The sequence below is a fragment of the Equus quagga genome, chromosome 14 (genome assembly GCF_021613505.1).
Source record: "Equus quagga isolate Etosha38 chromosome 14, UCLA_HA_Equagga_1.0, whole genome shotgun sequence".
Classification (NCBI taxonomy): Eukaryota; Metazoa; Chordata; class Mammalia; order Perissodactyla; family Equidae; genus Equus; species Equus quagga.
This window is the reverse complement of record NC_060280.1, coordinates 5,028,553-5,039,603: the sequence shown is the minus strand read 5'-3', so window position 1 is coordinate 5,039,603 and position 11,051 is coordinate 5,028,553. Positions and strand designations below refer to the sequence as shown.

Sequence of the window (11,051 nt, the reverse complement as noted above, 5' to 3'; positions counted from 1 at the left end):
GAGTAATAATTCCCACTCACACTCCAGGGGAGAAGATTACACAAGAGCCTGAATACCAAGATGAGATGAGCTCTCTGGAGGCCACCCTAGAGACTGCATACCACAAACAAGACGACAGCTGTTCAGCAGTTCTGCAGAACAGCCCACCAAGATTTGAGCAAAGTAGAAAAAGAGGTCTCCAAGAGAAAAATATCAAAATGGAGCTACGAGATTATTTGATGCATGTGATAACATATTAAAATGTGAAAAATAATATTGAGAGGCATACTGGAACTGTGTTGCAGTTAGAAGGAATTTACTGAAAAATTTATAGACAAATTCAGCTTAAAAACAGGCAATTAACTTGAGAAAGAAAACAAAACATACAAGAAAGAAAATATAATCAGAGTATACTACTTGACTCAGTAGCAAATAATATTTACATGGAAGTAAATGCGTGCTTAACAAAAAGTGTGACATAACTATGTTTAAAAAGGAGGTTAGGGATGGAGCAGTCAGGGGAGATGGAGGGTCCCCGCAGCTCACTCAGCCACACGCTCATCTACCACAATAGGTCAGCAGACCTTGTCCAAAGTTGACAGCAGGTTAATAAATAATTTCTAAAATCTATAAATCAAGGAAAGTCAGCATTAATGCATTATTTAGAAATAAGAAGTAAAATGTCAGAAAAAATAACCAAAATATTTTACAGTTGCTAAAGAATGGAACCAGAGTATAACGGGAGAAAGCTAGAGGCTACTATTTTCTCATTAAAAGGATTGAAAGTATATTGGCTTTTTTTTTTTTAAACTATGAGCACACGTTTATTTGATGAAAATAAAAATGAATTTGAACACAAATATATTAAGTACAAATATACTTTTGGCACTGTATTACGTTAGAAGGATACAAAGATGAATAAAGACCATCTCTGATTTCAAATTCTTACACTCTAATAGAACCTAGGACATAGGAAGGTTTTCTTTTTCTAATTGCTTTTATAATAAATTTGTCTTGTTAGGGTTTGTCTCATTCTACTGCAATGGAAGGGAGTTCTGATTAACTGAAGCTTCCAATTAGCTGAGTTTTAATTGTTTAGAAGAGAAAAAGTCTCTCTTCACTTTGCCTCCCTCCACTTTTCTCTGTAACTTTCCCAGCACATCAGACCCACCTTCCAATGGAGGCACGGAAGGAAAAACTGACCCTGTCCTTACACTCAAAATGAGGACCCCTGAGGATACAGGGGGCTTCTAGTCCACTGAGCTTGGAGAACCCGGCCTTCAGGCTGACTCCACACTGGCCTGCTGCTTCTTAGCAAACCAGCCTCCCTGGCTGGAGGAGCAGACTGTGCTTCCGGATCCAAGCCACTGATCACATCTAAAATGTTCTGCTTGAAACCCAGAGAAAGAGAGGAATGTACTTACTGGAAAATGTGTTTTCACCATGAAACTTCTGAGGAAGTATAAACTGTAAACTAGCTAACATTTTTCCTCTGGATTGCTGGTCAGATATAAAAGTGAGCTGGTAATAGCTCTTATAAATATAATTTCCATGGCAGAGCGATCACAGGAGCACAAATAGCTTTATAAATACCAACAGCTGGCCAGTTGAAGGAGATAACCTCTGGCTTTTATTTCGCTTGGGGCAGCACACAGTCTGGAGCGGGAAACTGTCTTCTAGAATGACTGAGGAGCTGGATTTGGAAGCTCATGTAGCAACAGAAAATTTGCCTTTCCAGAGATTCAACCGTTTAACAGTCTGGCTTTCGGCAACTGCTGCGAAGAAGAAAACACTAGTATTTACAGCTGCTATCAATTTTTAGAATCCTTTGCAGTTCACCAAGTACTATGGAAATAAAGACTATAGATCAATGATTCTCACATTAAAAACAGGGACATGAAAAAATAATAATGGCCAGGCTCCCAACATACCAATGAAATGCCAATCACTTGGGGTGGGGCTTCAGCACTGGTATTTTTTATAAGCGTCCCATGTCATCCTAAGGTGGTTAACACTGTCTGGGGAGATCTTAAGAATGGGAAGCATGGTATGTTGGAAAAAGCTGGGGGCACACCACGTCAGTCATTCAAATGACATTGGACTGTGTGACATGGACCAGAAATTCACTGTCTTTAACTCTTGGTTTCTTCATTTGCAAAATAAGGATAAGAACCCTCTCATCTTTACGGGGAGTTGAAGGCTCAAGAGAGGTCTTCTGAAAGTGCTTCACAAACTATGATCCTCTGAGCAAATATCAGCCACAAGGTTATTCTGACCCTAGTTCTAAGACACAGAAGTGTCCAGAGAGTAAAGAAAAACTCACAGCCAGTCTGACAGCTAGTCTCTGCATGGCCAGCCTTTCCAGAACAAAAGCTCAAGGTCTAATGTTACGGTCATCAAAACCCAAATGTAAACCCCTTTATAGGACCAGCTAAGAGAATGAAATTCCAAGAACGGAAGTTGAGGAAGAAGCAAGAAATGAGAAAGAAGATTCAGGGAAAAGGAATCCACAAGACCTCGACTGCACAAGACCTTCGGGTCCTCCTAAAACCCCAACCAGAGAAACTTGCATACTTCCAGTTTAGACTGGCTCTGCTCTTTGAGTACCAGAGTCATGCTGTGACGTAGATAAACTGTCTGGCACAGAGTAAACACTTAAATGTCAATTAGAACATTGTCTAAAACCTCAGTATGAAGAAATACTCTTACTACAAGGCTGTGTCTGTGTACACAGAGACAGTGTGAACTCTACAGGTGTAAAGAAGCAGAGGAAAGAAGGGTGTGTTAGCCGTGAAGGACATGAGACCAAGGATCTGGCCCAAAAGCTAGAGCATTAAGTTATTATTGACCACTATCCCAGGGTCTGTCCAGGACACAGAACTCTATCTGCTTACAGCTCTCTTTACCTAGTTTACTAGACTTAAACCCTTAGCCTCTAAAGGTAATCTGCTAGGCTCCTGGCAATCACTACATTCTAACTGGTGTTAAAGAGTCATAAGCACTGTAGGAGAAAGCAGAGATCAAGGAACCCTGGGAGAGGCGTGCTGGAGGAGACAAGTCTGAGCTGGAACTTGAAGGTGGACAGGATGGAGCAAGCCTAACAAAGAGGATATATTAATGAAGCAAACAGCCTGACTAAAGGAAAACTGCAGGCGGAAATAAGACAACATTAATTGCAATATAGTTTTATATAAAAAGGGCCAACTGCCGGATGATGTGCGGCGAAAACAGTTTCTGGAGAGGTCGGTCCAGCAGTGGCATTTTTCTCTACCATAGTCCTGAGTGTAGACGACTTCAGTAAAGTTGGTCAGAGAGATTCGTGGTTTTAGGAGAGAAAACAGACAGCCTTCTCCCGCAAAAGGCACAAATTTATTATCCGTTCATTCAACATCTGTTCATTCCACAAGTTGTTGGCTTTGGGGGAGTTTGGGTTTTTGGGGTTTGGTGTTGTTTTGTTTTAGCATCTTCTGTGACTGAGGCTGTGTGCTAAGTATTGAGACCTCAGTGGTGGACAATTCATGACTCCTGCCCGCAAGGAGCTGAGGATAATCGTGCCATTGAGAAAGCACAAAGTAGGCCAGACAAGCTGTGTGACCATGCACAGATGACCCACCTCCTTGAAGCTGCAGGTTTCAAAATGTTGAAGTGGGGTAACATTGATAACCACTTCCTAGGGCCGTTAAGAGTATTTAACAGAATAATGCATGCAAAGCACTCAGCACAGCGCCCGGCACCTAACAAGCACTCTTAAATACTACCTATTGTTATTTCTAACCGGTCACTGCGGTTGTTTAGGGCAGGAAAATGGGAGGGAGAGGTTCTTGTCTGGTGCTGAGACCACTGTTAACGCTCAATCAGCAGGCGCTCTCAACCAAACCGACCCGCATTTGGCCGGATCCCACCACTCTAACCCCACCGCTTCTCCGGGGCAGCTGCTCTCACAGGGTCGATGAAACGCGGCTGCTCACGCTCACGATTTAAACCAACTAGTTCCCTGCCATATGCCTGACATATGTGCTCCCCCTGGAAACAACCCCGTATGAAAAGAAAAAGGAAAGAAAATGGCAGCTGTTGCCTTTCCAGTGGAAAGGATGGGCTGACCTACAACGCAGACGTTGTCATTTACAAGAAGGAAAAGGAGCCCTTGGACGCTCAGGCCTCAAGCCGAGCGTTTCCACTCGGACACAGCAGCTGCGAGCCAGATGGTCGCTTGTGGGCAGACCCGGCTGGGAACCGAGCGCGGCTCGCGAGGAGGAGGGGCAAACGCAAAACACAACTTGCTTTCTTTTGGAAAATATTGCCTCAGCCTGCCGAGGGAATTTACCTCATCAGGAACCACAGTCCAAGGGACGGCCATTAACAAGGGGCAGCAAACAGGAGCCTCCCTCTTCTCAGCCTCGCGCAAAGGAAGCGTCCGGACTCCCCGCAGCGCCCTCGTTTCTGGCACTGAGCCAGGAGGTGGGTAGGCTCCGGGCTTGGATGATCCGCAGACAAGATGGATGACTTTAGGAGTCAGTGTCTTTGGGGCTTGGGGATTTGGCTTCCTGAATGGAAAACTTCTTTTGAGAGATTCAGGCTTTTTCAAGGCTGAAATTCTTGGCCTCACTTTGATGATGCAGGCTCCTTTATTTGAGAGCTTCTTAAGACAAGGACCAGATCTTAGCAAGTTTTGTAGGACTGACGCTGTGCGTTCAACAAATGGTATGTGTGGGGGTGAGGGCAGGGAATGAGAGAGAGAAACAAAGAAATAAATGAAGGCGAAGGGAAGAGGGGAAGAGACAAGGAAGATGTGGGAAGGCGGAGGAAGAAGGGAGCAACGGGACGAGGGAGGTAGCAGAGACCACGGCCATGGAAGCCAGCGCCGGGCGCAGACCTCTCCATAGATGTAAACGTGGGGAAGGCTCAGTGTCCTCGGCAGAAGATTAGAGAGCAGACCGGACAATCGTACTCCCTAGAAGATACCAGGGCAGATGACCATTGTACAGACGCCACTCACAGAAACTGGGGAGAACAAGAAGAAAATCATGAATAGGGCTGAGCTTTCCACCAAATTGACTGAGATCACCCGGAAGTGACTAATCGGGTGATCTGCAGCGAGTAGAATACAGAGTCGGGATAGAAAGACCAGTTACAGGAAAAGGAGAGATTGTTTTCGCATACTTGAAGTTTTAGCATCAGTTAAATGTTTTCAACTTAATTCAATTGGACAAGTATTTGTGGAGAGCCTGCTATGATGTCTGAAAAGCCATATTTTTCCCATGTGCAAACTTTCTTGCTTTGAGTTGGGAATTAAATCAAGCAAGGGCTCTCTCAGTAGTGATTCAGACATCCCTTTGCTAAAGGCAGGCTCTAGAATCTCTCAAATGCCTTCCGGCCATGGGAATAACCGTTTCAGGGTTTCCGTATCATGAGGACAGTGTGTGTGTACATAGCACATTCAACTGCAAAGTGTGAAATTGGCATTATTGGCCTGCACTAAAGAAAGGGGAAAATGGAGAACAAAGAGTGTAACAAATGACTTGCTAAAGACAGTTACTCAATAGCAAAACCGGGACCCACACCCCAGTGTCCTAACATCAAGAGCGCTGCCTTTCTCCTCTATCACATCAAGAGCGCTGCCTCTCTCCTCTATCACATCCGCTCATGGAGATACTTTATGGACTTAGTTTTGCCCGTTCAGAAACTAGATTTTTAACCGTTCACTCAGAAATGCCTGGGTTCTGGAAGATGGCTTTGCTAACCTCTCTCACAGAAGATTCCCTTCTACTGGGTAGGGGAGAAGAAATCGCCGGTTCTGGAGTAAGAGACAGTTACCTGCCCAGGAAGGTCTGGAGTTCTGTGGAAAACACACAGGGAGTGTGTGTGCTTGTTTGGATGTGCGTGCACATGTGTGGGTTTCTGGGTTTCTCTGTGTTTCTTCACTTACTACATGAGGTACACTAACTTGACCAAGCGCCTTCCCGTTTCTCGGGAGCAGTGTGCAGCAGGGGCCCAGGGTGCCTCGGGTCCTGCTGTAGACTGTGCACCTGTCACTCAACGTTGAGTTCTGGGCATCAGGGCTGTCTTTACTCTCAGGCCTGCCTTGTGCTGGGAAGGCCATTTCATTCAATGGGAGAGCTGCCCAGGTCTAGTTGTGACAAGGTCTGCTCTGCCACAGGTCAGGGCCGCAAGCCCTTGTTTGGACCCTTGGTGTGTGCCTGTGACATGCCAGGGCGTGCTGTGGTGAGTAGAGGCTGAGATTCAGTGAGCCTTTTTCTATGGCCTCAGGGGAGGAGGCAAGCAACCCATGTTGGTCCTGGATCTGTATGTGCCAAGGAGATGGCAGGACAGGGGTGCCCTGCTCCTTTAGCTATCAGAGGTGCTAGGAAGGTGAGAGAAACATGGTCTGTGGTTTGCATGGACAAAAAAAAGAAAAAAAGGAAAATAAAATCAACCAGGGCTACGTATTGGCTCTAGGACAAAAAAATCAGAAGTGGGGTGGCAATGTGTGTGTGAAAAACGGCCAATATGTTTGGAAAACGCTGGGTTAAGGTGAGATGGGACTCTTTAACATAAGATTGTTCAGAGGTTTTAATACGCTAATGCTGCCACTAGAAGAACAGACTTACAGCATTTTCCAAATGTACTTGACCTTAAAACTCCATTTCAAGGAGAACCTACAAGTTCTTATTTTAAGACAGAGAGACTCACACCAAGATGAGGTGAACATTTGCAAGCAGCGTTTCTATCAAGCTATAGGAGGCTGATAAATTGCCTCTCTCCTCTCAAGGGACAAAGGGGCAGTGCCTAAAAACTACCATGCCCTCTCTTGAAGAGACTGGAGTTGTACTGGTCTGTTTTTACACCGTGGTTGTCCATATTTTATCTATCACACCAGCTGCTGCTCTTCTCTTAATGTCAGGGCCTCCTGTGGGACAATAGGACGCAGCTGAGCAGGTCATAGTTACATGACGGTTTACATGAACGCAGTCCCTTCGTGCGGATGTTAACGAGAATAACAATAAAAAGTGTTTAGAAATGACATTTATTAAGTGCTTATTGTTTGCTAAACACTGTACTAGGCACTTAGCATGCACTATTTAACACATTCCTCTAGTAGTTACTATTTTACAGAGGACAAACTAAGGCTCAGAGAAGTTAAGTTACTGTCCCAAGATCACACAGTTAGGCGGGGAGACATCTGTCACTCTAATCAGATATGTTTAATTTAGGGATCTAGTGGTTAAACCAGAGTTATAGTCCACCTCTCTATCTCTTGGTCACCTTGACTGGACCTGGGAGACAGCTAAATTTTATTGATGAAGACAGTGGATGTACACACACATCCGGTCTATTCTCAAAGTCGGGGTAGAGAATCTTAAAAAGTGTCCATCCTGCTGCACAGTGGCAGCTGGAATTATTCCCTAGAATCATGGAAGTGAGAGAGACAGTGAAGGTGGCCAAAAGGATGCCTCCTGAATTAGCCAAATGCTTGTCAGCACGTAAGGCAGGAGACAGTAGCATAATCAGAGATTGGAGAGCCAGCAAGAAGAGGTCTTTCTTTGATGGGTCTCAACATCTTCATTAGCTTACTCATCCCCAAATGGTGGAATGGACCCAAATTGGACAATGACTATATTTTCCAAGCTGAAGTTTAGAACAGGAATTTTGACAAAGATTTGTGCTCTTCTTGGTGAATTAAGTTTTTGAAGTCTCTCAGTTTAGACTATAAGTCTGTAACGTTTGTAAGTCTGTAAGCGTTGAATCACATTAAGCACTCCCTTTTGTGTATGTACATAAGCATTTTGTATGTATTTTCCATGATACTTTTATAAAAAGGATTTAAAGCTCCGCTTTGTTTTTAAAAATTATGTGTATTGAAAATAATGAAATTTCTTGAAATTGGAATAATCACATTTCTGTACTACTTCAGTCTCCTATATAATAATCAGCATTATAGTGTTCTCTTGTTTCCCAAACCGTATAAATTCGATCAACTCTTTCTATTTTTTAAAATAGTTTGTTGCTGAAACAAACCAAAAAATAAGCAAAACACCCCTTGGATCTGGGCTTTGGGCTTACGTATTTTTCAGTATACTATAGGATGTGCACCATATATGACGCAGTGGACGTGATGATGCGCTATCAGATCCCCTCCTGCTCATCGGGAAGCCTTCCGCTATCTGTCGCTTCAGGGCTATTCTCAGCTGCACAAAGCCATCTTGCCCAAAGTCATCCCCTTCCTGGGAGAGCTCAGGTACAATGATTAATCAGGTAGGGGACAAAGGCCTAGCCGTTTCAGTTGGGACAACTCTGATAGGCCATTTCAGCTCCACACCTCCCCGTGGGGTGGCCAGGAGTGTCATCATGCCTGCACTGCTGCTCCACTTTCCCTCTCTCTGATCCTACTTCCTTTCCTTGCCTTCCGCAGAATCTGATACCAAGAGTTCCTCATAACAAACATCCTCATCTGTAAACTCCATGTCAGAGTGTGCTTCCCAGAGAACCCAACCTGTGATTTACAACTAGAATGGAAGATTCTCGAGAGCAGGCATGTTTGTCTATCTTGTTCACAGATGCTAATATATCCCCAGTGCCTCAGACACAGGCAAATAATAGATTCTTAATAAATATTTGATGATTGTATCCGGCTTCTTCTGCATGGTGCATAATGACAAAAAACAAAATTGGATACTTATAAAAACAGGATGGAACTTCCAAACCAAGAGTCCCCCTGTGGTTTTTACTATAAACCAGTCAATCCAGAGAAGCAACACTTTAGAGACAGCATATGACCCAGTCAATTGCTTCATTCACTCTTTCAACATTTATTGAGGGCCTACTATGTGCCAAGTAATAAGAGGGAGACAAGGATAAAAGGAATAGTGCTTCTCTCAGGTAGCTCACCATGTATTTGTGGAAAGAAAGAAAGGAATTGACAATTACAGCACAGTGCTAAGTACAATGATGGTGAACACAAGGGGCTGTCAGCACACGCGGGAAAAACAACCAAACCATGAAACCAGCCTTTGAGGGAAGGCTTCCCAGAGAAAGTGCGTCTGCGGGTGATTTGGTGAGAACATATCACACATTTAAAAGCACAGACTGAAGTCCTAAGACCTGTAATCAAATCCCGAAAAAGCTCTCACTAAGTGTTAGTTAAATAGATAAAATTAAAATGGATAAATATGATTATCTGGGTGGGAAGCACTTTCCAAACAGAGAGATTAGCAAGTACAAAGGCAGAGATGTGAGTGAGTCTAGAACCTTCAGGGGCCTGCAGGTCACTCAGTATGTTTAGGACAGTGGGGACAGGGGTGTGAATGGAGGAGGGACCAGAGAGGAGAGGCAGTGGGGTAGGTGGAAAGCCCTTGATGAAAGCCAGCTCCTGAGAGCAGACGCAGCACCACCAGGCTTAGATCACAAATTTCTTTAAAGAGAGAGTCTCTTGAAGGGTCCTAATGCTTAATGTCTAAAAAATCCTCTAAAAATATTAACAAATTGGACCAAGTCTGAACTACTTAGTAAATATCACAGTCATCGTACTATTGGAGCTTTTGTGAATGGGTACCTTGACTCTATAGGCTGAAGACAACATGAAAAGTCCCTTCCCGTAGAATTTTCTTTTCTTCTTTGAAGGCAGTCATTCAATGTAAGACCACTAATGTCTCTGAGGAAAAAACATGGTATCTGGAATATTTCGTTTCACACGTTTGTATATGAGAGTGGAATCAGTAGATTAGTGTCAAAACATTCTGGGAATATTTACTTAACCCCAGACGTCTTAAGAGCATGAAAGTGTTGGGCTCAGAAATAAGGAGAAATCACTGTCTACCATTAAGGAAACACAATCGACTTCTTTTTCTGGTCACATCTTGATTGCATATCCATCCCATTTCCTTCCTACCAAAGTAAAGAATATTGTCTTAGTCAGCTCAGGCTGTGACAACAAAATACCACAGGCTGGGCGGCTTAAACAACGGAAATTTATTTCTCACAGCTCTGGGGCCTGGAAGTTCAAGATCAAGGTCCTGGCAAGGTAGGTTTCGTTCTGAGGCCTCGTCTCTTGGCTTGTAGGCAACCATCACTTTGCCATGTTCTCACATAAGCTTTCCTCAGTGCCTGTGCTTGAGGACAGAGAGAGATGGAGAGAGAGAGAGAAAGGGAGCACAGCCCTCTGGGGTCTCTCCTTAAAAGAACACTAATCCTACCAGCTCAGGTCCCCACCCTTACGGACCTCATTTAACCTTATCTACTTCCTTTGAGGCCCCATCTCCTGATATAATCACGCTGAGCATTAGGATTTCTGCCTATGAATTTTGGGGAGACACAAATATTCAGTCTATAACACTCTGCTCCTGTCCCCCTAAAATTCATGTCCGTCTCATATGCGGAATACATTCATTCCATCCCAACAACCCCTAAAGTCTTAACTCATTCCAACATCAACTCTAAAGTCTAAAGTCCAAAGTCCAGTCTCGTCTAAATATAAATCAGATGTGGGTGAGCCTCAAGGCACGATTCATCCTGAGATAAAACTCCTCTTCAGCTGTGAACCTGTGAAGCCACACAAATTATGTGCTTTCAAACTACAGTGATAGGAAAAGCATAGGATTGACATTTGCATTCCAAAAGAGAGAAATAGGAAAGAAGAAAGGGGTGACGGGTCCTAAGCAAATCTAAAACTTACTGAGGCAAATTCTGTTAGATCTTAAAGCATGAGAATAATCCTCTTTGGTCCGATGTTCTGACTTCTGGCCCCACTAGGGCAGTGACCCCACTTTCCAGACCCACTGGGGCAGCACCCCAACTCCACAGCTCTGTCCAGCAAAGGTCCCATCTCCATGGCTCTGCTGGGTGGAGGTCTTGCCCACGAGGCTTTGGGCAGGGGCCACCCAACCTGTTGAAACCAAGATGGTGGCCCTACCTTTTGAAACCAAGGAGGCAGCCTTGATGATCTTGATCCAACTCTGGAGTCATTCTTCCCTGTTCTTGGAGAATAACATGTTTGCAGCTAAACAGCTCTATTGTCCCATCCTGTAGAATCTAAGAAGTCCTACAGACTTCCTTCATTTTATTCTGCCTCGATCTCT

General features: G+C 44.1%; 1 long non-coding RNA gene across 1 annotated transcript; it reads left to right on the top strand.

Annotated features, from left to right (window-relative positions):
* Positions 1–4,349: 4,349 nt before the first annotated feature.
* On the top strand, positions 4,350–8,520 carry LOC124252547 (uncharacterized). The gene is made up of 3 exons (XR_006891983.1): positions 4,350–4,437; positions 8,062–8,215; positions 8,390–8,520. It is a non-coding gene; the product is annotated as an uncharacterized LOC124252547 (long non-coding RNA).
* Positions 8,521–11,051: the final 2,531 nt, after the last annotated feature.